At 45.6% G+C, this 27,882-nt stretch overlaps 1 protein-coding gene across 6 annotated transcripts in view; it reads left to right on the forward strand.

The window, feature by feature from the left end:
* The first annotated feature begins 8,580 nt into the window (after positions 1-8,580).
* FOXN3 (forkhead box N3) overlaps positions 8,581-27,882 on the forward strand; it is a 200,094-nt gene continuing 180,792 nt past the window's right edge. For all 6 annotated transcript variants that reach the window (XM_064713824.1, XM_064713828.1, XM_064713827.1 and 3 more), the window contains exon 1: positions 8,581-8,685. The gene's annotated coding sequence lies outside the window, so the exon portion shown is untranslated. The remainder of the gene's footprint in view (positions 8,686-27,882) is intronic.

Consider the following 27,882-nt stretch of genomic DNA (forward strand, 5'->3'; position numbering starts at 1 on the left):
CAGTCCCTCCCCATGTGTTCCAAGGCTGTGCTCCTTTCCCAAGCACAGGGACACTCATATCTCTCGAGTGACAAGGACATGTGTGGTGTCAGTGGCATCAGTCCAGATATATATTAATGGCAGAAGACAGAAAAAACTGTGTCCCACATTCTGAGATGACCCACCATAGAGAAAGATCTGAGCTGTGATCTTCCTGCCTCTGGATATGCTATCTCTTAAAGCAGGCAGGAGTTCAAATCTCCAACTCTGTTTCAGTCTTATTCACTAATAAAAACCTCAGGTGTTACTGGAAATACTATTGATGCCTGCTTTGGCATGTGAAGTGTGCATCACTTGCCTCATTGCCTTAAAAGCAGTAAATCTCTATTTATCTTGCTGGTTACTTAGTAATGAAAAGCAGTGGTCAAATCAGTTATCTGAAAGGGGCTAAATGACAATTTGCTCCACACCCGACGCAAGTGAGGCAGATTCAAAGCCCTTCTTGGTTCCAACGACTGGGTCTATCCAGAGTGCTTGAAACAGGCCAGCACACAGAGCTCTGCCATCCTGTCATGTCCAAGCAATCCTGCTGCTGACCAGCCAAGGACACATGGGTATTTCTTAAATTCCCACTGTGATGAGACACAGCATCCTGTGACAGTATATGAACAAACAGCAATTGTATTTAGTCATGCCTTAAAATTTGGTAAATGTCCTACCCAGCTATCTCAAAGCATTTCCAAACCTGGTCCCTCTCTTGACTCAGGAATTCATTGCAGTGGGTAAGATGTCTTCATAGGAATTTGTTTGTGTTTTCCATTTTCCACCTGCAAATTGGGGAGAAGGCTATTCAGCCATTTTTGTGAAGGTATTTGGGAACTCTGCAAGGAGAGTGCCATTTAGGTATCAGATATCAGTAGCAGCCTGTCACATTGAATTCAGCAAGGGAATGGCTGGCTCTGCTGTTGCAGCACTCATGGAGGACTCAACTCCCAGATGAATTAAGACTCTCTGTGTGACTGAATCTTTTTACATATTCCTGCCTCACCTGTAAAATGGAGACAATAATGTTTCCCTGATTGAATGAATTTTGAGAGATAGTACATTAATGCTACTGAGACCATCACCATGCAACATCATGCAACAAATAATTCTGCAATAGCCACACATCCAGCATTCACCTGCATTTGTATTTAACAGACTATGGAAGGAACTGGACTATTTACACCTCTACTCTAAGGCAAAATGCTTGGAGACCACATCCAGACATCCAGGTATCTGCTGAACTTCATGGGGTTTGGTGTCCAAGTTTGAGCTTGAACATAGATTGCACAGCTAATTCCTACTTAATTTATAATAGCCTGAACCTCACTGTGAATGCCAACCCCTGACTTATTTGGAACCTGAATCAGCTGCCCATTTTGTGCCTTGGGTCTATGTCTTGAAATTACTCTATTGTCTGCTGCAATCTACTCTAAAGCTGGAGATTGGTTTCTACAGGAGGCAGGGAAACATTATGTTGCCAAACTACTTCCAGTCTTTTCCAGGATTACAAGTCAGGGAATGGTGGATAGATCTTGTGATTTCCATCCTACAATTTAAACCAGATGGGCTAGCCTTGCAGCATAAACATTCAAGCAAGAAAAGCAAAAAATTGGCAGAAGTTGTTCTGTTTCCTGAATAACTGTGTTATTATCACTTATATTTTTTAACGAGATGCATATAAAGCTCGTTTACAAGATTGCTTGATCACTGTCTTTGATTCATCCCAATAAAATGTGGAGGTTTTGTTTTTGCTGTACAATATTCCAGCCCTACTGCTTGTAACAGGTACAGGGGCTAATACATGTCAGCTTTCCCTCTTGAGAAAAAACAAGGTGAAGACACAAAATGCAACAGCTGTTGCATAGCCAGAGCCATTGGGATGGGAGTAGGACAGGAATTATTGCAGGCAATGAGAGAGAGGAAGGATTTAACCTGAACCAAACCTCAAGACAAAGATTATGAACCCACAAGTCCACAGTATTTTATTGTTTGTTGCCACCATGTTTACTTGCAGTTCCTTCATTTTGATACAGGTATCAATACCTGAAAAGTACTGAATGTGTGGCTGGCATACTGAACTATTAGAATAGTGGTGAAAATCTCTTTCCTGTTCATTTACCCTTTACATACATGAAAGACAAGACAGTATCAGAAGCAGACGCAAAAAAAAAGACCCAGATAATTAGATGCCACTCATCTCAGAACTTGAAAGCCAGTAAAATAGCTTAGATGCTGTGAAAAAATATCTGCCATAATTAAAATGGCTGATTGGTGAGAGCTGCAGTGAAGGCCAGTGTATGGGGCCATGCTAAAAACATTGCTGGAAGGAGCCAGATCTACATACCTGGGGAAACTCAAAGCCAGATGAAGTTACATGGGAATTTCAAATCACAGGCTTGCAGGGTGAATGCTTAGCTTCAATGGCACACAGCAAATTAGCACAACACCAGGGCAGACTTGAAGCTCCTCCTCCACAGCCCTGGGCACCAGCAGAACTAAAATTTACATCATTTGCCCAAGCCATGTCTTGGGAAGCTGTCAGGAACGGCCATCGTGGCAGGTAAAGCCCCAGGTTTTGACAAATCCCAAAGTAATAGAGATTAAGATGTTAATGGTCTGATTTTCACTCTTTTGACTTTAATGCATGTGCTGTTCTACGCAGGGCTGAGGCACTGTGGCGACCCATAGCCTCTGAAGGAGATTTGGGGATGCAGTGGCTGAATTTGCTGAGCTCTGGGAGATCTGTCAGGACAGTTGCAGAAGCCACTTGGAGCAGCATCATAGCATTTTCTGACTGTTCCTCAGCCTCAGCAAACTGGGATGCTCTGTGTTTTTAATCCATCTCTGTGTTAGATATTTGCTTGAACCACCTGAGGAAGCAGTCTGTGCTGAGCAGGGTTACCTTCTGCTGAAGGAGACTGGTGCTGTCACACAGGCCATGGTGGTGATTCAGCAGCGTGGCCTCAGAGGCAGAGCTACACCAGGGAGCAAAATCCTGAACCCTGCCCAAGTCAGAGGCAGGGAAGTGCAGCTGCCTGTGCTCAGCAGCACGGGCAGAGGGCAGCACGGAGGGTGCCACACTGAGAAGGGTGGCAGAACCACAGGAGGAGTGGGAGAACCACAGAGAAGGGAAAAGGCCTGGGAAGCAGATGCTGATGTGAATGAGGAGGTATAATGAGCATCCCTATGTCTCATTATACCTCCTCATTCTGGCTAGATCTAGAACAGCCAGAAACACTGACTGAATTTTTGTGGTTGCAACAAAAGTAACAATCTGTAACTGTTGAGTAAATTCCAGGATGACTGATCAAAGAATTGAAAAGAAAAAGTAATTTTACAAAACGTTGGAGACTACCATGCTTCCTAATGATTCCTTCAGAGAGACCGCTAGGGCTAACTTTGGAAGTAGCAGAACAACTTCTTAAATGTTTTCTGGTGGTTTTATATTATTCTAAATTCTGATTCTCAATACTTATCAGGGATTTTTTTTCCCACTAACCATAAAGCATATGCTATCTTGTATCCTGGTTACATGAGATAAACAGATAACCTTATTTTTCACAGTCACTTTTTCAGCATTTCTGCCATTGAAGATCCTCTTCTACAGCTTCAAGCTGAAAAAATCTTTGTGGCAGATTTGGCATTGCCTGTAATAATTTATGAATGTGATGTGTTGACATGTTTATTGTGTGCATACATTGAGCTACTTCAATAGCTGGATTGTCAAGATGTGTACCCAGGAGAGAGAAGATGGATCCAGGCATACATTTTTGAGGAGACACTTGGGAAACAAAGCAAGTGTTCCTCACTGTGATGTTTTGGCTGGGCCCCTGTTAGGCTCACTGGAGAGATTTCCCTGGGAGAAATGTGGGTGCCTGCAAAGGAAGACATGAAAGACCCTGGAGAATTTACAGAGGACCATTTAAACAGACATTTTTGTGAGCACGATTCCAAAAGGGGTTGAAAGTGCTCAGATCCGTAGATGTTTAATTTAGTAGATGTTGGCAAGACTACAAGAAAAAGTGCATGTGAAATGTTTTTTAACCAACATACTTTATTTCATGGGTTAAAGTGCTCTTCTGTTTTAAAAATGTTTCAGTCATGCAGGAAGGCTGAAGGTCTCTCTCCTCATGTATGTGTGTGAGCTTGGAAAATGCATGGGGTACATAGGCTGGAGCTTGTGTTTGGTATGGTACAAGGGAATCAGATTATCCCAGGCATGGAAAGGTAAAAGCTCAAGGCCTGCTATAAGCAGAAGGCAAGCCAGAAAGATCACTGCCAGCTGGGGATATAGCAGTAACCATAGGAAGATCATCACCTTTCATATAAGTCCTTATATATAGTTCTACTAATGGCTTTTATTAAACATTTAAGCCTTAGCATGCAAGAGACTGATATTTGTTACAGAAAAGCTGTCCTATTAACACAAAGTACAAGCTGAAACAAAGCTAATGAGCCTTAATACTTGCAGGATAATTCAAAGTTTAAAGGTGGTATTAACAAAAATAAAATAAGGAAGAGTAGAAAACTCCAGTTTCATTGTCCACTAGAGAACCTGAGTTTTTTCCTTTTGGATCATAAAATTAAATCTATTGCTCAACCCTTACACTGTTACTAAAGTAGTGCAAAAACACATATATGTGCATAATTAAGTACCCCTCTGTGACCATAAAAGGTCTCACTGGCTGTTCAAGGGGAAGGTGAGTGGGATTTGATTCAGCAGCATGAAAGAGGGAATGGTATTACTGTAATCCCCCTGTATTTCTTTACTTTGATGGGCCCCAGCCTTATGTGTTAGAGTGATGGGCTGTAGAGCAGTGGCAACTGTGTTCCAGTGCAGAGTCTGGGCTGCGTGCCCTGTGCATGAGACACAACAGCAAACTGTCCTGGAGCTGCACAGGTATTTATCCTATGGAAATCATACCTCAAATCAGACACACAAACAACCTGAGGCACTGGGTATATTAGATATACCTGAAAAGTTAGGTGAATTTTTTATTTCTTTGTCTTCTGGTTTTGCAATGTCAGATATAAATGGTAAATGGGTAAGTGGAAAAAAGTCACTGAGTCCTGCCCTTGAAAACACGATCTATCTTAAAGCACTGGCACTTCAATCTTTGTGTTCAAATGAAGAGAACAAACAAGTTCAAGAAACAAACAGGGTAAAGAGCACAGCTATAAAATGACATTTTGGAAGTGACAAGTGAGCAGTTGTATAGTGACCAATCTCCTACAACATTTATGCTCAATTTCATGTGGCCCCCATTAGCTACACCACCTGTCCCAGGAGCTCCCCATATGTCTCAGTTTTGGTAAAAAAATTTGGAAATATAAAAAGGGAATGGGTCTCAACATAACACAATGGAGTTGTGGGGCAGGGCACATACAGGAGCACTGTTCACATCTCAGGCAACACCTAGCTCCACTCCTTGATAAATATTCACATCTTGCTACAGCAAGACCTTGAAGAGGCTCAGGGGGTTTTTAGAGCTACTCAGTAGATGCAGTCAGGCTCCTTTTGAGCTGCCTCCCCTGTGAGACTGGAGCCTTTCCCAGGAGGGATCCCTGTGGCAAAGGGCCTCTCATCTGTTTGACCACGGAGCAAGCACCACATTGTGCTGGCAGCAGAGAGAAGGCAGCAGAGAGATTTTTTTCCTGAGGTAGAAGAAGAGTCACCTGTGCCCTGGGGCTGCTCTGGGGGCTGCAAACTCGGCCAAGAGACAGAAATAACCCAGGAGTTGTTAGCTGGAGAGCTTGGATTTACAGACTCTCCAGGAGAACAAGGCTTAATGAAAATCTCCAAGGAAAATGAGATAAAATGGACTGATGTGGACATCAGAAAACTTCTACAGCATAAATCATAAATTCTCCCCAGTTTGGAGAGAGGTAAGAATTTCATCTCCATTAATTTAATCCGGCAGATAGAGATAACAAAGCAGCCTCTACATGGGAGAGTTAACATGGCTTGGATTGATACAGAGAGACAAGATGCACTTGCAGGCATAGGAAAAATGCATCTCTCAGAAAATTTCCACTATTAATATTTTTCCCTTGCAAATGTGGGTCTTCTAAAACACTCTTTTCTTTTGGAAGGATCTAAATGAGGAGGAGGTGGGATGTAAAGCTACAAAGCATGTAAGAAAGCCTCAAATACATGAGTGGGAGGAAGGAGGAAGAAATTAAAGAATAATGAAGCTTGCATCACTGAGAGCAAACAACAGAAGAAGGGAAATGCACGGCACTTGCGGCTCAGTTTTGAAGGAACTTAGGCTGAGGTTAGCATAGATGCAGGCACAGAGTAATTCAGATGATCTGATCAAAGAACAAAGAAATGTTAAAACTGATTTCATTAGGAAAAATACCTGCCTTAGAGTTAATGGGTAAGCACAGGAGAAGCACTTGTTTGTATTGTTGATATGAAGTAGTCCTGAGAGGATTATCAGCACCTGTAGTATCCAGGTTCATTACAAGGCTTGGGCATTGCTTCAGTGGGGCCAGGATTTTACCCTTCATGGAGTCTCTGTTGACATGTGTGAGATTGCCTTATGGGATGGTGTTGCAAACAGGTATCTGTATTTTTAAAAACAAGTAATATAATTCTTGTTATCAATATGGTGCCTGGGGTCCACAGCTGTAGCTGCATCAATAGTTGAGCCCAAATGTTCAGCTACTCTTGGAGTGTTGTCACTAAAAGAAAATCAGGCACTTCTACTTCGAGAGCCTCTCCAGTGACCATCACTCCAAGGGTTATCCATCTGAACCAGGAAGCAAGCCTGGAAGAGGAGCCTGAGATTGGGTTCATTCCACATCTTCCAATTTTTGTCAGTGCTTTGCTGTAAGGGCATTCAGCAAGCCACGCTGATCTATCCCAACATAGTATTTGAAAATTTTGCAGAGCTTTTGCAGATCAGTCAGTAGAAAACTTTCAATTGAACTGAACGTGGAACCTGTGTCTTACACAGGAATCCTGTGGGATGGGATTGTCTGTGTCACCAAAACCACCTACAAAATGAAAACTGTAACTCTTCTCAGGAAACCCCAAGGTTTTATATTCACTTTGGAATAAACTGAGCCCATCCATCCATTGAAGAGGTGAGCATTGGGGAATCAACAGGAGGTTTTGCCATCTGCACAGGCAAGCAATGCTCAGGGACATAACCAGGACCAAGATGGGGGCAGGGAGAAGTTTCATGCCAGAAAGTTTTACAAATGGAAAGGCTACGTTGCTACTACAACCTATAGCAGCTTTTAAAATCAACTTGGAGACAGCAAGAAAAAAGGGCAGAGGAACAATTTTCTATTTCCTAGTAGAGCTGTATTTGATAGATAGAAAACCCTATTCCTTCTCTTTTATCAAATCTTGGCATTAAAATTCAGAGTTGATACTTTTTGTGCATTGTTGTGCAATGTGGTGGTGCAAAATGTGAGTCTCCTTGTATCATGCACACAGCAAAGCATGTTGATCTAAGGTTGGCAATCCTGTAGAGTAGCGGAGTTTGGGTAGGCAGGAAAAAGAATTTGGGGGAATAACAGCCGTCATTTTTTCCAGGTCCAAGCTTTGTGTCCAAGAAAGAATGTATCCCTTAGGGGAAAAGAAAAAATCTCATCCCATCTTGAACCAGCCATTCCCACATTATGATAAAATAAATCTAAAAGGATAAGGTAGGCTTTTCCCTGAAATCACTACAGTAATCACATACACCTCCAGTTGTCCTTCTACAGGGCTGGTTAAAGAAAGCTCACTTAAAATTAATAATTAAATGTCCATTACAGGCTTGGCAGTCTCCAGGTGTGTGGCAGTGCTGATGGCACCAGCTCCCTCTGGGATCCTGCCAGCCTTTGCACTTGCAGCCAGGCCTCAGTTCAGCCCAAAGCTCCCCCTCACCTGCCTTCATGGCAGCAAGGCAGGACACGCAGAAGGAGGAGGAGGAGGCTGCAAAGGGCCCGAGGAGCGGGCAGGAGGAGGCAGGTGCACCCTTGGTATTGCAGCCTCTTCTGGCATGGGGAGGTTTCTCTGTTTCAATCGTAAATACGATGCAAGGAGGTGTCAGGCCTCAGTGAGGCTCCCGGCGGGTAAGACGGTAAAAAATAACAGTTTCAGTTCTGCATGCGTCGTTTCCCAACGTGTAAAAGACGGCTCCGGTGGCACGAAGGCCGTTCCCAGTCGCAACGCGACGGCCAAGGAAGGCGGCCGAGGCGTGTGGGCACCCGCCGGGGGTTGTGCCGCGACGGGCAGGCCCGGCCCCGGGGGCACAGCGGGCCGGAGAGGGGTCCCCTGAAGGCAAAGGGACAGAACGCGTGGGACCTGCATCCTCCGCTCGAGCCTGCTGCATCCCCGCATAGCGGCAGGAAAACTCCCCCGAGGGAGCAGCGCCTCTCAACCCGTCCCCGCCAGCTTCCCGCTCCCGAAGTTTTTCCTTCGGGGCAGCCCGGCGCGGGCACCAGCCGCCGGCTCCGGGGGCCGGCTCGGCGGGGCGGGGCGGGCGGGCGGCGCTAGGGCCCGGCGGGGCGCGGCGCCGCCGCCGGGGGCGGGCTGGGGGCGGCAGCGGCGGCGCGGGCTGCGGCTGCCTCCGGCTGCTCCCGCCGCGGGGCGCGGAGCGGGGCGGCCGCGGGGAGCGCCCACCACCCCGCGGCGGCGCGGGAGCCAGGACGCGGACTGAGGTAACGGCGGGGGCGTTTCGCGGTGTCATTGGGAGCGGGTGCCCGCCCGCCCGCCCGGGCTCGCCGCTGTCGCCGCGCCCCGTCCCTCCCGGGCCAGGGAGCCGCGGCCAAACTTTTGGGGCCTCTGGGCCGGCGGCTGCCGCGGGCGGGCAGCGGCGCCGCCCCGGGGCGTTTGTGAGGGCTGCCCCGCGCGGCTGCCGCCGTCCCGCCGCCGAGGAACCCCGCCGGCCACGGGCGGCGGGGAAGGAGAGGGAAGAGAAGGGAAGGGCGCCCTGGGACGAGCCGGAGCGGCGTGCGGGGCGGCTGCCGGGTCGCATCCCGGGCGGGCTGTGCCCCCGACAGGGCGGCCCTAGGGCTCCGGCCCCGGCTCGGCGGGCGCTGCTGGGGCAGCGGCGCAGCCGGCGGCGGGCAGCCCCCCCACCGCTCCCTTTTGTTCCTGCGTGCCGCCGGCGCTTGGATCCCCGCCCGGGAAGAAGCCGCTCGGTACTTCCCGGGCTCCGTCTGTGCCTGCACACCCGCCTGAAGGGCATCCTCCTCCGGTAGTGTTGGCCTGTCAGAGCCGCCGGGAAAGGGGTTTTCCCCTTCTCACAACAGCTCCCCGTTGCTTGTCGGTCTTCAGCGCCGGCTCTTCACTTAACTGGACTTACCGTGTGTTAATTCCTTCACAATGTATGCGGGCGTCCCTGCGCCCTGGAGAAGGATTTCCCTATTGACTTGCCGACTGTGATGCGGCCAGGTATTATTTACATCATCAGAAATATGCCTGTGTAAATCTGCTCGCACGGTTACAGTGCGGCTGCTCTTAGAGCCCAGTTTGCCGAAACTTTAATTGCAGCAGGCGATGTTGTGCCGTGAATCCATTTCCGTCAGGGCGGGCCGATACTCCGGTGGGATAACGGCCTCGCCGAGGCGATCGCGTGTCACGCAGGGACAGATCCCGCTGTTTCATGGGATGAATCAGAAACAGAAATCAGCCAACAATGACAATGAGTTTGTGTGGTTTCTAAAACAATTTGACGTGGTAACGTCTGTTAAGGGTACAGTAAATGGGGCAGCAAACCCCCAGTTTTCTCTGGCACAGCCCATGGATCAGCCGGTAAACAGCGTAAACTGTGATCACTTTGCAGCCGAAAATATAAGGCCTTGCAGCCCTGGCTGCCGGAGCGTTACGTGTCATTAAAGTGGCTCTCTTGGAGGAGAGGGACTGTCCCAGGAGCTACAAAATCTATAAACACTTTTCTGATTGGTTTAAAAATTTAGACACAGGAAGCGGATGGTATCTAATAACAGACAAGTGGAGACACTGTTGTCATGGAAACTGAGAAGACTCCCCCCGCCCCCCCCATGTATTTAAAAAAAAAAAATAGAAGAAAAAAGTCTGCATATCATCAGAAATGCCTGCAGACCGCCTTGGCTGCTGTTGCCTTTCCCACAGCATCTGTTGAAACCTGAGAACATGCCTGTCAAATCAAGGTCATTTTACAATAAAACCCTGCACCGCCGCCTCCCTCTCTCCTCCCTGGACCTTGTCCCACACTTTCCATCCAAGGAGGAGTTGAGGAGGTGCAGCCACCTGTCCCATGCCCACTGGTGTCCTGCCCCAGCCTAGCCTGCTGCTGAGAAAAGACTCAAAGCAGAAGGATCATGGGGCTTAAAAGGCAAAAGTAACAAGGGTTGAGTTTTTTATAATTGGATGATCAGGCCGTGTTTCTTTCCATGGGCATCTATGGACCTGGGAAATAAAGTTGGGATTGATTTCCCTCTGTTCCTTTGTATTATGAAACTATATTAAGATATAATGATTTGGACTTGCATATTAAGTCTGTTTCACAGATCTGCATCACCTATTAAAAAAAAAAGCAGTGAATGACTTTTGGAAGCCCTTTGCAGTGCTTTTAAGAAAAAAAGAAAACACATTTCTCTTACAGTATGCTATGAGGAGAAAAGCAGAAATATGAGAATAAAATATACTTCATTGCTGCTGAATGCAGCATGAGAAAATCAGACTATTATTGTCGTAAATTGAAGTTTTACTTTGCTGGACTATTGAAAGTTTATTGTGTGTGAAAGGAGAGGCTATTTTGCTTTTGAAGCAAGAGAGAGCTATTTCACAGCAAACTCACAAGAAAGGTGTTAATGTTTTTGCTTATTTTCTTGGGCAGCACCCGTTGATTTCAGATGTTTGTGATAGAGAGAGATGCCTTTGAGTATTCACTCCATTTTGTCTAAAACATTTCCTTTTGTTCCTCTCTTTAATCTTCATTTTGTAGTGACCAAGCTGAGAAATAGCACTTTAGTGCTTCACCCGCTGTATAAATCATCATCATTTTGAAACCTTAAATGACTGGTTTGCTTGCATATTACACTTTTTGTATTATTATTTCTTAAGAGAACCAGAGGCTGATGATGAAGCCTTGCAGATCAGGAGGGAATCTTGCAGGGGACTGAGGTGAAGATGATCAGTAACCTCTTTACCCACACCCTTGGATCTTGCTGTCCAAAAAACCCAAGCAAGGCCTGACTTTAAAACTTGGTTGCAGGCAGAGCAGGCTGAAGGGATGGTAGGGGCAGAGGGAGCAATGCCTGCTTCTGATTGAGGAGTCCCTGTTGGCAGCTGGGCTGGCACCAGGGTGCAAGAGGTGGTGGGCAGAGGCTTAGGGAGCCAGGCAGTTGTTTAATCCAGCTCACTTCTGGTGAGACAAATACTGCTTTTAATTGCTGTGGAGCTCAGATGGAGAAAGTTTGGCTTGGTAGCAAAAGTGTGCTGTTGCTTCTAGAGGCGAATTTCCTGTTGTTGGGAGCAGCCTTATCGGCAGGAAGGTTCAGGGGCAGGAAACGTGTCGGTTACTTGTTTTTACACATTGAAGGAAATGAGCTGGATTAGGTATCTCCAAGGTTGACCCTTCATCACCCTCCATGTCTGTGCTACTTTATTTATCTCTAATGATTTTAGCTTGTGAAAGTTTTATGATGTCAGGCATTCCCAAGGGAAATGCAAGAAGTTAAATGCTTGTGTTGTCCTGTCATTTTTTTTGCTGTTATAAGAAACCACCCCACCAACCTCTCTGGGCTATGTTTTCAGATGTGTCCAATTTCCAATTTTTACCTTTTGAGCCTCATTGCTGATACTCAGCTGGGCTTTTCTTTTTCTTCCCCCATTAAAATGAAAGATCAAAAAATGCACCAGTTATTTTACTAATAGGAGCAGTTCTTACAGTTCTGAACTGCCTTTCATCATGGATCATAAATCACTTTACAGAAATTAATGTTCTAATATCCACAGAAGTTGTGGGAGCATAGGAAGCTGAAACTTAGCATTTCACATGGACTGCACAAAGTTGCAAGGCAAATTAGGAGCAGAGCTGGAAGTCAAATTAATTGCCCCTTAATTAGCAATTGCTAATGGATTAAAACTTAGAAAATATGTTCGCGTTTCCCAAGTGTACTCATGCTAATGCACCAGTGTGGTGTGTGTGTGTTTGGGGTGTGGGGCTGGGAATATAAGCAGTGGTTCCAGAAAATGCCAGTCGTTTTCTGGTCCCTGCCCAGCGTGGCTGGGATGCCAGGTTGGAGGCTTGTAAGGTTAGACACAGCTTTGGATGAAGGTCCGGAGCAAAGGTGAGGGCTGCAGTTTAGCTCTGTGTGTTCTCATAAGCAGGGAGGCTCAGGGAAATAAACATTTCTCTGATGTCAGCTCACAACGGGGTTTTTATGGTGTTAAGCTTTGCAGAGGGTTTTGAGGGGGAAACATGGAAAAGTTATATAAATTTGTGAGAAGCTGCCTGGCATGCTGAGTAGATTCAAGTGGTGGGTTTTTGTTGTAGGAGATGTCTTGGTGTGAGGAGCTGTTTCTGGCAGGAGAAGCTGCCAGGGCTGTCTGGAAGCCGAGACTGGAGTGGAATGGGACTGTTGTGGTTGATGCTGGAATTTGCCAGTTCATGACTTCAGATGTAACACAATGCAGTGTGACTTTGGCCACAATTTTGACATATTTGTAGTGAAACTGCATTTGCCTTGTTACCTTCTGTCATGACCAAGCCAAAGTAAAATTGTGACAAAATAATGAAAAAAAAAGTAGTCCAACAGAGCAGTGTTTCAGTTAAGTATAAAATTACAGCTGTGTATTTTCAGAAGTGATCAGCTGATTCTGGGAAACCAGCCTGAAGTTCTGCAAGGCAGGGCATTTTTTGGGAAGTGATTCTGTCCTAGAGTTTGGGAAATTCTTCCCCATTTAAAATGCCTCAAGTTGAGCTGCGAAGCGTAAGAGCAACTCAAGCCCTCCCTAAACTCCCTGTAAGACTTTAGATGCCTTTGACATCTGTGGGGCTTACAGCTGTTGTGAGCTGAAGCTGGTTGTCTAGCCAGGAGTTTGTACCTTGGGTGTCAGTGTAGCCCAGGAAGGAGTGAGGCTCCCTGTCTTCTGTTTGTTCCCCTTGGGGATGGGCGCAGGGCAGGGGGATACAGGGGGATAGCTCTGCTCTGGAGGTGGCTGGAACTCACCACAGCTGGACACACAGCTTCCAGGTGGGCTCTGGAGGGCCACCTGCACATTAGCCCAGGCTCTGGTGGCCCCTTGCTGCCTGGGGATCAGTTTCTCCCCACTACTCTTAGGGATGTACATAGGGGACACATTATGCCCTTACAAAATTCTCCATAAAATGCATCTATTCCATAATGTCTGCAAAAATTGGACAGGCTAAGTCTACTGGAGGCAAAGCTTCTACTTATTATGTTGGACAGTATTTTGTTGCTCTTTTCTTTCTTTTGTCTGTAGTCTAAGAGTCTCTGCTGGAGATGGTTTTCTCTGTGTCCACACTGACTGCAGGACAGACAGATGGCAAGGCTGTGACCTCTGATCAGGCTTGGTAGGTGCCTCTGAATGGAAAGATCTCCCTAGATGTTTAACACGGGGATTTTTTTCGCAACATTAGCAGGAATTTGTATCAATGTTAGCTGATACAATGAAATTGCCAACGCTGAATGTTTTACATTTTACTGGAAATAGATTAAAGCCAAATAAAGACAAGTATTCCAGCAGTGGGATGCATTTGTCCTACACCAGTTTCTTCCTTTGCCTGCCTCCCATGTTCTGGGTTGTACTGGGACCCTGCACTGAACTGTTTGCTCAGGCAAAGTGTGAGATTCCCTGGTGGGATGCTAATGGCAAAGTGCTTACCTGCCACCAGCTTGCTGATAGAGCCTGCTCACCATGTCTGGGCACATTTACTTTTGTTGCAAGGAGAGCACTCCAGATGTCCTAACAGACGGGACTTTATGTACAAGGCAATCCAAGCTAGACCCTGGAAAGCATTTTACAGAATGGCAGCTTTGTTGGAAATTGCTTCTTAATACACCATGGCAAAGCCCTTGTTCTTTTCAGTGCAGTTCTGTGCCAGACCTTTGCCTGCCCCACTGAAAGCAGTGGCCTCGTGTCTCCTGTGGCCCTGCTCTGCTCCCAGCTCATCAAACCTCCCCTGTCCAACCCTGGCACCCCTGCAGACCCTGCTGCAGAGCTGCTTTCTGCATTAGCTCTTGGGCTTTGTAGTGAGGCTGAGCTTTTCCCTGGACACAACTTCTGGCACAGCACACAGACATGAACTCCCCAGCCCTGCTCACTCTTACTTCCCTCAGTGAGATCTTCCTGCGGACAATTTAATTGCTGGCTGGGCTTGCTGTGGAGAGGAGCAGAGGCATTAGAGGGGTTATGAGAGGTTATTAGAGATGGGAGGAAGCTGTAGGTCTGACCCATCTAGATTTAACTGATTTATGTCTCATTTTATCCTCAACTCCAACTTGTTTTGAACTGGGTTTTACAGTAGATCATTTGTAGAAGCTACTCAATTAATATGTTAATTTTAACACCAGATTTTGTAAAGCTTTTATGTTGGAGGTGGTGAAAGGATCCAAATGTTTTGATCCTATTTCTATCATTATCTTCACTGTGTTTTTCTTACTCTGTGCTTTGCAGAGAGGAGTGAAATTTTAATAATTCACTAATATACTTTCACTTCATTAACATTTTATCATTTTGGCATGGTGCATATGGTGAAGTCCTTAGTACTCTCATTAAAGACCTGATCTTGCCTCCACGTTCTTGCAGCCCTCCAGGTGTGGAAAACCCTAAATGAAGCTGTTATTCTAGTTTTTTGAAAAGTGCTTTTCTTTTTTTTTAAATAGATACTAATCTGAAAAAAAGCATATAAGGTGTTTTTGGTGGGGTTTTTTTTCTTTATTTTGATTTTTTTTTTAATAAATTGGAAACATTTATACAAAGATACAGTGGCTAGGTCAGATCCACTAAGTGCCAAGTCTCCAGCCATTACAAAACTTCACTGTGTGGTCCAGAGAGTGTGAAGATGCAGGGTGTTACTGTGGTATCCACTGCATCATTTTATCCTGTGGCATGTTTAGCTTAAGCAGAGATTTATACTGGTGTTACAATGATTATGAAACTTTCAGCTCACCTGGGATAGCACAGTGCTTGGTGTTAGGGGGCACAAATAGCAAGTAATGCTTCATGTAATCTTGGTGATTCGGTACTTACATTTGCAGATGTGCCCACCTTGTGTTAAACATGTGCTTTTTAATTGTGCCTGAATTTGAAATTGGTGTTCAGCTTTCGTGGTGGCTCTCCTTCCTTTTTTAAATTCTTCTTTTTCTCTATTTTATTGTAACATTAATCTGTGAATTAGTGAATGATTTGTTACTGTCAGTTAAATATTGTTAGCATACCAGATTATTTCAGGTATATTCAGACGGCTTAAGGAGCCAAGCACTGGCTTAGGAGGGGTCAGTGGATGGATACACAAGGCTGGAGAGTGGAAGGGAACATTCTGAGTTGGGAACAGTGGAGAGCTAAGGCATGTGTAAGAATTTCAGGAGTCATGTTTTGAAAAGAATGTGGCTGTTGGGAGTCCAGAGGGCAAGAGATCACAGTAATAAGTATGGGAGATGTTGAGGGGACTGGCTGAAGGTTTTTACTTGTCAAATAGAATGCATTAGCTTTTAGAGGCACCAGGACAGAAACTCATCTCTTGTAAATTGATGTAATGCCATTTGAGTTAGTGTAATTACAGTGACTTACACCAACTGAAGGTGTGTCAGGTGGTATTACAAGAAGAGTGAGGCTGTGAAGAATGGTGGAACTGGAAGAGGTTATAGGCCTGGGCAACAGGGAGCGTGGAAGTTTGTTCAGAAGGGTTAGAGAGGCTGGGCAAGCAAAGGAAGTTCACAAGGTCCATTACTGCTGTATTGGGTTTGATTTGATGATGAGATGCCCAACAAGAGATGTCAGCAAGGCAGGCTGAGAGATGGGCTTGGCTGGAGAGGAGAGTCAGTGACAGAAAGTACATTTCACATTGGCACAGTAGGAACTGGTGTCACAGTGAATAAGATCATGCCCAGGGTGTGGAGGGCATTCAGAACGGACCAAGATGAGGCCACAGCAGGAGCTGGGGGAGAGGATCTGGAGGTACAGAACCATTGCCAGACAAGGATGAAGAGGGCCAGAAGACAACATCTCACAAAGCCAAGATTGGACAAATGTCTTTCTGTCTGAAAGGAGGAATAGCAGAACCATAAAATATTACTTAGGGTTAAGAATAGAAAGGGAATGACACTGACTTCTCTAAAGACATGAGCCATGAGTAATCTGTACTAGTTAGTAAACTTTGAAAAGCTGAACCATAAATAAGCTACATCTTCACTGCTATGTCTAATTTTCCCCCTCCTCACTTCTGTTCTTGCCAAGTAGTCTCCTGTAATGGTGCAGCAGCCCTGCATGTCCTGGGGGTGGTCACAGCAGCGTCACTAATGGCGCTGCCGCAGCTGCGCTGTGCCGAGCTCTGCCGAGCTCTCCTGGGTGACGTGGCCCTGTCAGCCCCACTCACCCTGGGCACCCCCAGCTGGGCACTGTGCCTGCTGCCCCTGCCATCCCAGGCAGGCTGCAGACACCTTGCTCAGGAAATTCAGAGAGGTGCTGGGAAGTCACAGTGTCCTGATTAAATGCACCGGCATTGTAGCTGCAGTTGCTGCACCCCAGATATCAGACCCCAGGTCAGGGAGTGGTGCAGTGCTGAACCACCTGTGGGTGCAGGGGAGGCAGCAGATGGGTTCCTGCTGGTCTGCTGTGTCTGGCAAGAGCAGGGCTGGGTTGTGATGAGGAAGGTCTGAGAGAAACATTGCAGCTTCAGTTTGTGTTGTGGCTGAACAGGAGATCTCACTTGGGATGTATTAGCTTTATGCAAGGAGGAAGAAAACAGACTGGAAGAAATGAGGTAAAATGTGGAGAAAATGAGATTAAAATATAGGAAAAATGTAGAAATTAGGATATGTATTAGTATGGTCACCCTTGTTCATGAGCCCATCTCATTACTGGCAGCAACTGTAAGCCATTCATGGTCCTGGGGCCCAGTGCAACAACTGCAACCAGCCTGACTGGAAATGGGACTGACTTAATTGTACCAAAAGAAGAAAAAAACACCCAAAACAATCCAGCACGAATTGTGAAAAGTTAAGTGCTTTAAAAATCCTTTGTTTTTGCTAAGCCAGGGTACCATTTCTTACAGATGAGGAAATCCCCATTTTCTCTTGGTGACTCTGGTGATCTCCCAGACCAGCACCTCAGAAGCAGCCAGCCTGGATGGAAAAGTCAGTGTCTTCAGAAACAAAAGTCAGTGTCTTTAGAAACAGAAAGGTTTTTGGCTTTCCAAGTGGACTGGTTTGTTTCCTAGTTGTATGGAAAGCTGCCATTGCAGCAGTTTGAGAAAATAGGCTGAGCATCCTGAAGCCAAAATGGTTAAGAGGTGTTTCCTGGGGAAGGCAAGGAAAGATGTGGTGGGCTTGGAGGCACAGTAACAGGTGTGAAGCCTTTCACTGTGGGTTGCTCTGGGTTCTGTCCAGAAAGCAGCAGTTCCCCTGTTGCAGTGCTGGGCCTGGGAATCCGAGGGCCTGCTCCTGTTGCAGTGCAGTTTGCAAGAGGCAGAGGACTGGTGTGTGCTCCTGCCGCAGCCTTGCTCCCATTCCTAGAGGGCTGACAAGGAGGCCATGTGCCCTCAGCTGTCACCCAGGCTGATTAGAGACTGTGGCTGTAGGATCAGCTTGTCTGGTGCTTTGTGCCTGTTCCATTGAAGGAATGGAGCAGATGAGAGGGCTGGACATGAGTATGTAGTCCCCGAGCCCCTTTTTAAGGGTATAATTTTACAATGCTAGTGGCAAAGGCTTTTTTTTTACCAGAAAAGCAGTTATCTTTCCTCAAAGAGCTGTGTGAAACAGTCTTTGCTATGCTGATGTTGGGAATAGTATTAGTGTTGCCCACTTGCCCTTTCTCCCTTTGAGGGTTATGTCCCAAGCTGGTGGACTCTACCCACTCCCCATATGGTCTGTACTTGGTTTATTTGATCCAGGCTTCCTCCCATCTTGCCTTTTGTGCTCTCTCTCAAATGAGGATGCTCGATCATGGTGTGATGTGCACAGTTCAGGAAGTGCTTTGAAATCTGGAGCAGAATTTTTTGGTAGTAATTTTTATTCTGAGTTTGTGTTCAATCTTGCTTGCTACTGTTAGCTACTGCTAGTTCTGTGGGGATACCAGGTGGGACCACAGAGCAGCAGGGATTCCAGGCACCCTGCTCCCTCAAAGACACAGTATGGAAAAACAATTTTCTTTCTGACCCCAAAAACTTACAGTCGATATGAGGTATTTGGAGCAAAAAATCTCTCCAGTACAGAAGTCTCTCTACCAATATAATTATTTGTCCTGCTTTCATGTTTCACATGCTTTATTTAAGCTCCTGTCACCCGCTAATAACTTAGGGACATTGGGGAAATTTGGAAGGTATGCACAGTACTACTGGCATTTCTCAAGCAGCTGCTACTGGCCTGCTTATATTCAGTGGATTTCCTACTGTCAAAAACACTTTTAGCACATGAATGAATGGGCAGGGAACCACCTAAACATTGATTAATGTTGACAGAAACTTCCCTCCCACCTTTCACTCATTCAAAACAACAATGATGAAGGCAGCAGAATTCAGCTCTTGGGCTATTGGAAAGAGATGGGTTTATTTCAGAAATAGAGCTCTGCTTTGATGGGGTCTCTGGAGTGCTAGTGCTGGGAATCATAGAACAGTCTGAGTCAGAAATGAGCCACAAGGATCTTTGGAGTCCAGCCCCAGACCCTGCACCGAATTAGCCCCAAGAGTTACACCATGTGCTTGAGTGTGTTGTCCAAACACTTCTTGTACTCTGTTGGGCTTGGGGTTGGGACCACTGCCCTGGGGAGCCTGTTCCAGTTCTCAATCACCTCTGGGTGAAGAACCTTTTTTATATCCAACCTAAACCTCCCCTGACACAACTTTGGGCCATTCCCTCAGTCCTGTCACTGTCATGACAGAGCAGAGGTCAGTGCCAGCCCCTCCTCTTGCCCACAAGGAAGTTGTAACTGCAGTGGGGTCTCCCCTCAGTCTCCTCTTCTCCAGGCTGAACAGACCAAGTGACCTCTACTACTCCTTGTATGGCTTCCCCTCAAGGCCCTTCACCATTTTGTGCCCCTCCTTTGAAGGCTCTCTAACAGCTTGATGGCTTTTTTACCTTGTCACACAGGACTCGAGGTGAGGCTGCCCCAGGGCAGAGCAGAGGGGGACAATCCCCTCCCTTGCCTGGCTGGCAGTGCTGTGTCTGGTGTTCCCCAGGGCACCCCTGGCCCTCCTTGCTCCAGGACACTGCACACTCAGGCTCAGCTTGCCATTGACCAGGACCCCCAGGTCCCTTGTCACAGCACTGCTCTCCAGCCTCTCACTCCCCAGCCTGTCCATGCATCCAGGGTAGCCCCACCCCAGGTGCAGAATCTGACATGGATTGATTCTTTCCAAATGCAAGGGGCAAGAGGTTCAGCCTAGGTGGGAATCTGTGGGTGAGGAAGTAAGCATTCTGGTGCCAGTATGGGCATGAACACTGGCAAGAATTGAAGCTTGTCCCTTCTCATGCCAAAATCTATTGATTGTGGTAGTCCTAGCTGATTTCAGTGAAGATTTTGCCTCAGCAAATAGCTTGGCATTTGATCATGTAAATAGTTTATATTTCAATTCCACCTTTGCATATTCAGGGGGAGTTCCCTAGGGATACAGTGGCAGTGGTGTTATGGATGCAGAATTTGGTGCTCTGTTGCTGTCACTGATAAGAGTGATGGTGATAATGGTTATCACTAACTTGTATCCCAGTGGTAGGTAAAGTGTTAGAATTTGGCTGATCCTCAGAAATTTTTGCTCTGTCAAGTGCATCTTCCATTGATACCAAAGGTGATTTATGTGACTGTTCCCATTCTGGCAGTGTGAGTGATGCACATATGGCTCTTTGGAGCCAGTGGGTGAGAAGATCTTGTAATACACAGGTGTGCTGCAACCCAGATTTTTGTTGTTGTAACTGTGATGTCTTTATTTTGTTCTGAACAACACAGAAATCATTGCTTGTTTGCACAAAATTCAGCATTTTACTGGCCGATGAAGGGAGGAGCGCAGGGCCAGACTCGGGCCCCTGGGAGCATTGTGTTTGTCTTTATTGACTTGCAGTCTCTTCAGCCCATGGACTGATCTCAGAGTCCTGTGACACTACAGGAGCAAGTGAAGATGGGCTGTCAACACACTTGTTTTGTGGTGGGGAGCTCTGATGTGCAATGACTGAGCCCAGGTAGCAGCCTTTCCCCAAGTTACTGTCATCGAGTTTGTGTCTTGGCCACCACGCTGTACAGAACTGCAAGAACAGAGTTGTCTTTACATTTGCTTGGCTGAACTTCTTAAGGAGGAAACAGACAGATGTGGACAGCAGGATCACTGAAGACTTTTTTTAACAGCTAGTAAAGCTAGCTAAGCTTTGCTAGCTAGCCTAAAAATGCCTAAGTATCAGTCTAAAGAACTGCTTTGTCTGCGAGCTTCAGAAGAAGGAAACATGGTTAGGCTATAGAAATGCATCTACAGAGTTTATTAGAATATGTTAATTACCACTGCCTTTAGTTATCCATCATTAACAAAGTGATTTACTTCAAGATAAAGAAATGTGCATTTTCATGTATCTTTGTCAGTCAGAAGCATGAGAAGATATTCCTGTTCTACTTCTATCTTGTGGTATAAAATAATGCAACTCCATTGAAGTCAGAGGTGGATAGCTGGGGAGAAGGCAGCTTCCTTTTTTGCTAGAGTTTTAATACAGCATTGTTTTATTTCTGCACATTAAAGTTAATAACACAGCCAGTGTATTTTGGAGTTAAGTCTTTCTAGGATCTCTATATGTTAAATATCTGTGAACAAACTTTATAGTTGCTCTGTAGGCCCTCACGATATATCATTTTGAGCCACCTTCTATCTATTACATTTTATCTGCCTGCAAAATCCATTTCTAATTCTGGCCATATCTCCTTTGCGATCACTTGCCAGAAATCTATTCCCAGGATTCTCCTTATTTTAGTGAAATATCTCTGCTTCAGCACCTTTCCCAAGGTGGCTGATCTAATCAGGGCACTATCAGTTATCATTTCTCATTTCCTTTGCTAGCTCTGTCAAATGCAATGCACAGTCTAACAGAGTGACATTCAAATACTCTCAGTAACCAAGGCTATTTCCCTTTCTTCTGCCCTGCAAAACTTGGTTTGTATTAGGCTTCTTAAGCATATGCCCTTTGCTCTCTGCATGTGACTTATAAAATGCACTCTGAGAAGAGTTAATGTTAAGCAGATGAAATAGCTGCCTCTTTATTCATCACAGTTAAGTTCCATTGATGGTGACCATCTGGATTTGAAATCCCATATCCACAACTTCGCCTTTTCAGGTATGGAAGAGCAATGCTTCATTCCTGCCAGCTGTATAAGAGAGCCCTGCTTTGCCATCAGAGAAATGAAATTTTTTACCTCCCTGTTGCAGAAATTTGTTACCTTCCTGTTGCTGCCAGCCTCTCTTGTCTTTTTCCATATTCATGTTTCTCTTTTAAATGGGAGTGTGACTGTATGCAAAGGTCAGCATACACCAAACAGGGTGTTTGTGTTTCTCAAATAAAGTCACCTGTGTAGCTGGATCCTCTGCTAAGGTTAAATGTGGTTTCTATAGACACAGGTCCAGCAGTAGCATCCAGTTTTGGCCTCTGTTTTTTTTTTTTTTTTTACCGTGGGTGACAAACCTCTTAGTGTTATCTTAGATTGCTATCACAGACTAAGGCTTGTTTTAATTAGTGTGTGGCTGACTGTTCCATCCGCTCTGGAAGATGGAGTTATCCATGAGTGTCCTCACAGCCCTTCCTTCTTTGCACCATTTAACATTGCTGTCACAAGCTCTGCTTTGCTGCAGACTCATTTCTCCAATGGTTTTTGTGAGGGCCAAAGCCTAAATCCTGCTTTTCAGGAGGAGAGCAGGGAGCAGGCATTCACCAGACTGGCTGGGAGTGGGAAGGGAGCTCTCCATGCACTTGTTCTGTCTGCAAAACACCATGCAGTGCAACACTTACATGATGCTGGGAGCTTACCATGAGCTCAGCTCTTGATTTCTTTTTAATTTCATAGAACCAGGTTTTTTGGGTCATTTTTCCCCACGCTGTGTGAATGAAACAAACCCATCTTGAAGTCTGCATCAGTACAACACATGTGTTTCCCCAGTAGCCTGTTGTGGGCTAGAGAATTTAATTTATTAGTTTCAGTCAGGGAGAGGAAAAATTACCAAAATGAGTTTTAAGCTGACAAAAAGAAACAGTGTGATTTGTTATTTATGGTTCAAGATACAACACCAACCAGGTGCTCTGTGTTCCAGCTCTTTGGCACATCTTTTGGTGAGCCTTATCCCAGATTATTGAGTTTCTGGGGTAGGGTGTTTGCAGTCCCTCCAGGATGTCCCTTGGTCACTGTCCCTCAGGTTGGCTATGGAGCTGCAGACTGGGGAGCATCTGCCCTAGCAGGGGATGGCAGAGCAAGCATCTGGATGTCCTTGAATGGTAATTTCCAGTGTGGCTAAATAACAAGGATGGTGTGTAATGGCTTAAAAAACTGCTCATAGTGGCATTTTTTTCCAGCTATTTCTTCACTGTAGGAAGGTAGAGAAATCTGCGTTAAAATAATAATTAAATGCTGACAGTACTAAATTTCTACCCAGCGTGAGTTGGCAGCAGATGCAAACCAAAACATTAGGTCATTAAAGAGAAAAGAAAAACCTGATTAAATACCTCTGAATGTTTTTCTGATTAGGTATTCTTAAACAGAACATGTGGCTGTAAGAGAGGGGTGTACTTGACAGCAGCAATTGCTTTTGAGGGGAAAGGTAAAATACTCAAGTTTTAATGTGTATATATGTGTATTTCAAAGGATTTCTTGCTGATCTTAGCTATGAGCCACCACAAAATCTCCCTGCCAGTAAATAGGCTTCAATGTTATGTTTCTGGAAAGAGCAGTTAACAGTGACTAATGTGCTCAGGGTTTTGTTTGGGTCTCTTTTTCCTCTTCTCTGGCTAGACAGAGTTGATTTTGCACTTGAGAATCCAGCAGCCATGGTGTGCCTTGCTGTAGCAGTGGTGGTGTTGAAGCGCTGTGAGGCTGCAGTGTGCATCCTGCAGGCACAGAGAGAAGGTTTCTGCCCCAAGGAGCTTGCTGCCATGGGGGAGCAGCATGTGAAATCAGGTGAGGATTCAGAGGGGAGAAAGAGTGATATTGGGTACAGAAACCCCCCTTTCCTTCATGGCTGCATCATGGCCAAAGGTCCACTGCTCTTAGAGGTGAGCTGAAGGCTTTTTTGTCAGAACACACTTTTTAAAGCACCTTTAGCTGAGGAAACTGAAAAGTAAAACTTGTCAAAAGGTGCATTTATAGGCTGCCACTTTCTATCTCCTGTTTCTTCCTTTGCTGCTCTCTATTATATATTTGCTCCCATGTAGTCTGTAGAGATGTTTTAGGGGCTGATACCTACAGCACATGTCTGGTGCTCCTGCCAGGTCCTTTTTAAGGAATGTTGATGGAGATAGCAAGGAGGGCAGTAAGCAGAGTTCTGGGGAGCCTTGTCACTGTAGCAGAATTGTGGCTGCTGGCTCTGTGGAAAGCCCTGGAGCTTGAGAGGAGTGGGTGGGATGCTGCACATCCCCTCTCCAAGTGCCAGGAGCATCTCTGAAAGCTTTATGACCTCTGTGGCCAAAACACACTTCCCAGGCATGTGCTGGGTGGGAAGGATGTTCTGGCTCTTGTGGCTCCTGCTCCCATTGTATCACAGCAACTCTTTGGTGTGTGTATTAAGGTGCCAGCCCTGTGAGACACCACAGGGTCATCCTGCCCTCTCCCTGCCTTCCCCCTTTCTCTGCATACTTATATTTGAGAAACTGAGGAATATGGGGTAAGAGAGAGGATTCACAAGTTATTTCAAACTGTTCTGTTGTTCAAAGATTTAGCATAGGGTAATGCAACTTTTCCCTGTATTATTATATTCTTGCCTGCACCCAGAATATGCATATGAGCAATGATCTCACAAACATAATTTCTGCTACCTCCAAGAGGTAGGGCAGACTCCTCTAAAGGAGTTCGGAGAAGGCACAGCATATTGTGCTTTAAAATTTTGCTCAGCACTTCTACTGGACTTTTCAAAGATCAGCTGGCATATTCATTTTTCCCTTGGGAGCTGTATAAGTTACAGTTTTTGTTTTTCTTCACTATGCATTCCAGAAAACAATTTCTCAAGAAGAGTGGTTCTAGTTTAATCTCCAGATTATCTGTGGTTTTCTTTTTACTCCTAGATAAAGGGGCTAAATAATCTAACTGTAATTAAGGCACAGCTGAGGTCTCTGTATGGGCATATGTGTGTCCGGATTTGGGAACTACCACTTCTAGTTGCAGTGTTGCAGCTGTATGGCCTCAGCACATCAGTTATTTGGAGGTGAGCACAGGTGCTCCAGTGAGCCTGGCCTCTGCTCAGGGGTCAGCTCCTCAGCCCCCTGGAAATACTCTGGATTTGGGAAGCAGAGCAAAGGGCATATTTCTGCAAATGTTAGAGCAGTGATTTTTCTGCAGTTAAATGCAGTGACCAAGGACAGTGGAAGATTTTGGCTGTATTTCTGTCCCGTATGAAAATACACCAAGCAAAGAACAGATGGGGTCAGGGGACTGCCTGGGGTTGTCTGGGTCTTGGGCTGCCTCCATCCCAGCCCTGGTGGCAGCAGAGTGACCTGCTCTCATGTCTGCTGCCTTTGCTGCCCCGAAGTTCCTGCCTCAGCCACAGCCCTGCAGAGTGGCTCATGCCAGGGTAACCATCCACAGTGTGCTCTGAGGGAGTTAAATCCCCCTGCATGAGGACTCTTCCTCATGAGAATCGGCCACCAACAAGAAAGTGGCTCTGACAGCTTGGCCCTCGTGTCTCCAAGTTCATGGGTCTTTGTAGTGCTAGCACCGGGTTGAGACAAGCTGTTTCTCTGCTGGCATTAATGCACTTGACCCTACAGAGTGCAAGGTAGCCAGGCAGTTACAGGCCATTAATCTCCAATTGCTCTTGTCAAGTATTATATTCATTAATCTGGGCCAAACAGTGGTTTAGTTGTTGGCATGGACCATGATAAGATATTTTATCTCCTGGTTGGTGCTGAGTTAGTATCTAGTTAGCAGCTTTTGCAACCCTTTATACAGGTGCCCTCAAATTTCACCAGTGGCTGCACCAAAGCTAAAGCTCAGCATTGGTTCTTCTACTGAATGTGCCTTCAGACCCAGCTCCTTTTCCTGTGCTTGGAGGGCTGGCTCAGGGAAATCTGGCTGATGCACGGGTGCCTGTGGACAGGGGCTGCCTGCTTTTACATCTACACGGTGCATCACTTAGTCCAGGACAGCCAAGAGGCAGCTCCCAGATGGGCTGCTTTTTCACCCTGTGACCTCTTTATACCCACCTGGAAGGCAGGTGGGTTGTGTTGTTTCTGTACACATTCACACACTGATTTTATTGCTTCACTTAGCAGAGGAGGAGCACTCCAGGCATCCCACAGCAGAAATTCCCCTTATTCTTGGACACTGCCCAAGGGTTACTTGTCAGAACAATAATTGCTGAAAAATAAGGATGCTGAGCAGCAAGACTTGTGAAGTGCTTTGATAAGGCAGGCTGTGATGATTGTGTGTGGAGGGGTGTCCTTTTGTTGCTTGAATGGCTCTGAAAGGATTCAATAGCCTTTCTCTGGCAAACTGCTGGCGCGTAGTCGGGAGTTTGTGCAAGCTCAGTGCCACCATACACATACTGATCTGCGCTGCTACTGAGGTGAAAACTGTTTATGTTTTAATGTATTAGGTTCTGCCTGCACCCTTCTGTATAGAAGTCTTGTTTTGAAAGTATAAGAAAAACAAGAAGGAAGAATGTGGAGATGTTTTAACATAGCAAAAAGCATTTTCTTCCTACACAGTGCCATTTTGGAGAGGGAACAGCTTCTCCTGCAGTTCTGTTTTGGTCTAGGTCTCTCTCTGCAGAGATTTAAACATATGCTTATATCAGTTCCTCAGCTGGTGTGTATCTGTTGACATAGTGTATATACTGACATAAAGCGTGGTCTGCATTTACACCACCTGATGTGTTTGCCATGCATCTTCAAACTTAGCAGAGTCCTCAGGTTTTAAGCATGGTCCTTTAACAAAGCTGTAGCTGAGGGCTTTGGGGTTTTTTGTTTTTGTGAGAAGAACATTGACATTAATTTCAATAGTAAAGGAAAAAGACCGGAAAGTTGCTTTTTATCTTGACATCTATAGGATTGTTTTGGGTCTCACAAAGCAATTGCCCTTTTGCAGCAGATGGGGATCAAGTTGAACAGGCTGTGACACACCTGGGGCAAAATCCAGATGTGCTGCTTGTTAGTGAAGAGTTGTCAGTGCAAGACTTGTCCTTCTCTCGGGAAGCTGCTTGCAGCTGGATGCAGGTCCATGCTGGTGGGGCACATAACATGCTCTGGTTTTTCAGCTAGTGCTGCTTCAGGTCTGGGTCAGAGCAGGGATTTCCAGAAGTCCATGAGTAAAGCTGGAGCACAAACCCGTGGAAAATCCATGTGTGTCCAGGTAAGTGGCTGTGATCACTCACAAGCCATCGCTCTACTCAGAAGAAATGGAAATTTGTGAACTGTTGGGGCTGCTGTGCCTGGCCATGGGAGGTTTTGCTTTCAGGTTTTATTTGTCTATGGATTTTTTTCTAGCTGAAGTAACATTTTAGGAGATAGGGTAACAACTTTAACCTCTGATCAGGACATCTGTGAAGAAGATGGTAATCATCAGTGACTAGGATAAAATCCCAGTCCTAATGAAGGATGTCAATGACTTTTGAAGATACTGAGATCATCTGTGGTAGGTTGGCCTCATCAGCTCTGTTAGATAGTCTGTAAAGGACTCTGTCAGGCCACAGGAATGCAGTTCTCTAATTTTTGTTCTCTTGATTGCTCTTGTTTTTGTTTCTTGTTTTCTCCCTAAATCTAAGCATTTTAATGTTTTCATCCTATGTCCACGCATGCATTCTTTTGCTAATGAAAGAAAGGAAATTATCATTCTCAGATTTCAGTCTTTAAAAAACAAGAGCATCAGTTTGATTCTATTTTATTTTTGTTCAGGTTACAAGGGATAAAGTTGACCTTGTCTGAAGATAAAGAATACTATTATACTTAAAGTTTACTAAGTGCAAAATGATTTGGAAAAAAGCTTGGGTTTTTTTTCTGTAAAATTTAAAGGCATCAAATAACCTGAAGTGATTTTGGATGTGCTTGGGACTCTTTTTTCCCCTTCAGTTCTTCAAATTTGTCCTACAGAAGAGCAGGTTTTTGAAACTGTTTAGTGGAAATAAGTAATGCCTAAACTGTGTTGTTTGGGTGCAAGACTTCAAGCTAGTTCAGCTGTTAGTAGGATCACTCTTAATAAGTCCTTTAGGCTGATGTGGGTGACTTCCTGCCATAAATAACGTGAAGTTTCTACTTTATGTAGTTTGATTTCATTACGAAATTTCCACTCATTCATCTGCTCTGCTATGATTTATTTGTGTATTGTGGAAGCAGCATCCATCACAGAGTTTTTGTGGGCTGTGTTACCAACTTGCTCCTCAAGACCTGCCCTCGTGCCGCAGTTGTTCCCAGTCACAGGATGAGGCAGTCACAAAGTATTCCCATCCATCCCATGGATGCATCCTGTGCTTCTCCAGCCTGGAGGCTGCAGTCCAACAAGGTGATTTTGCCTGCCTGGCTCCA

The sequence above is a fragment of the Zonotrichia leucophrys genome, chromosome 5 (genome assembly GCF_028769735.1).
Source record: "Zonotrichia leucophrys gambelii isolate GWCS_2022_RI chromosome 5, RI_Zleu_2.0, whole genome shotgun sequence".
NCBI lineage: Eukaryota > Metazoa > Chordata > Aves > Passeriformes > Passerellidae > Zonotrichia > Zonotrichia leucophrys.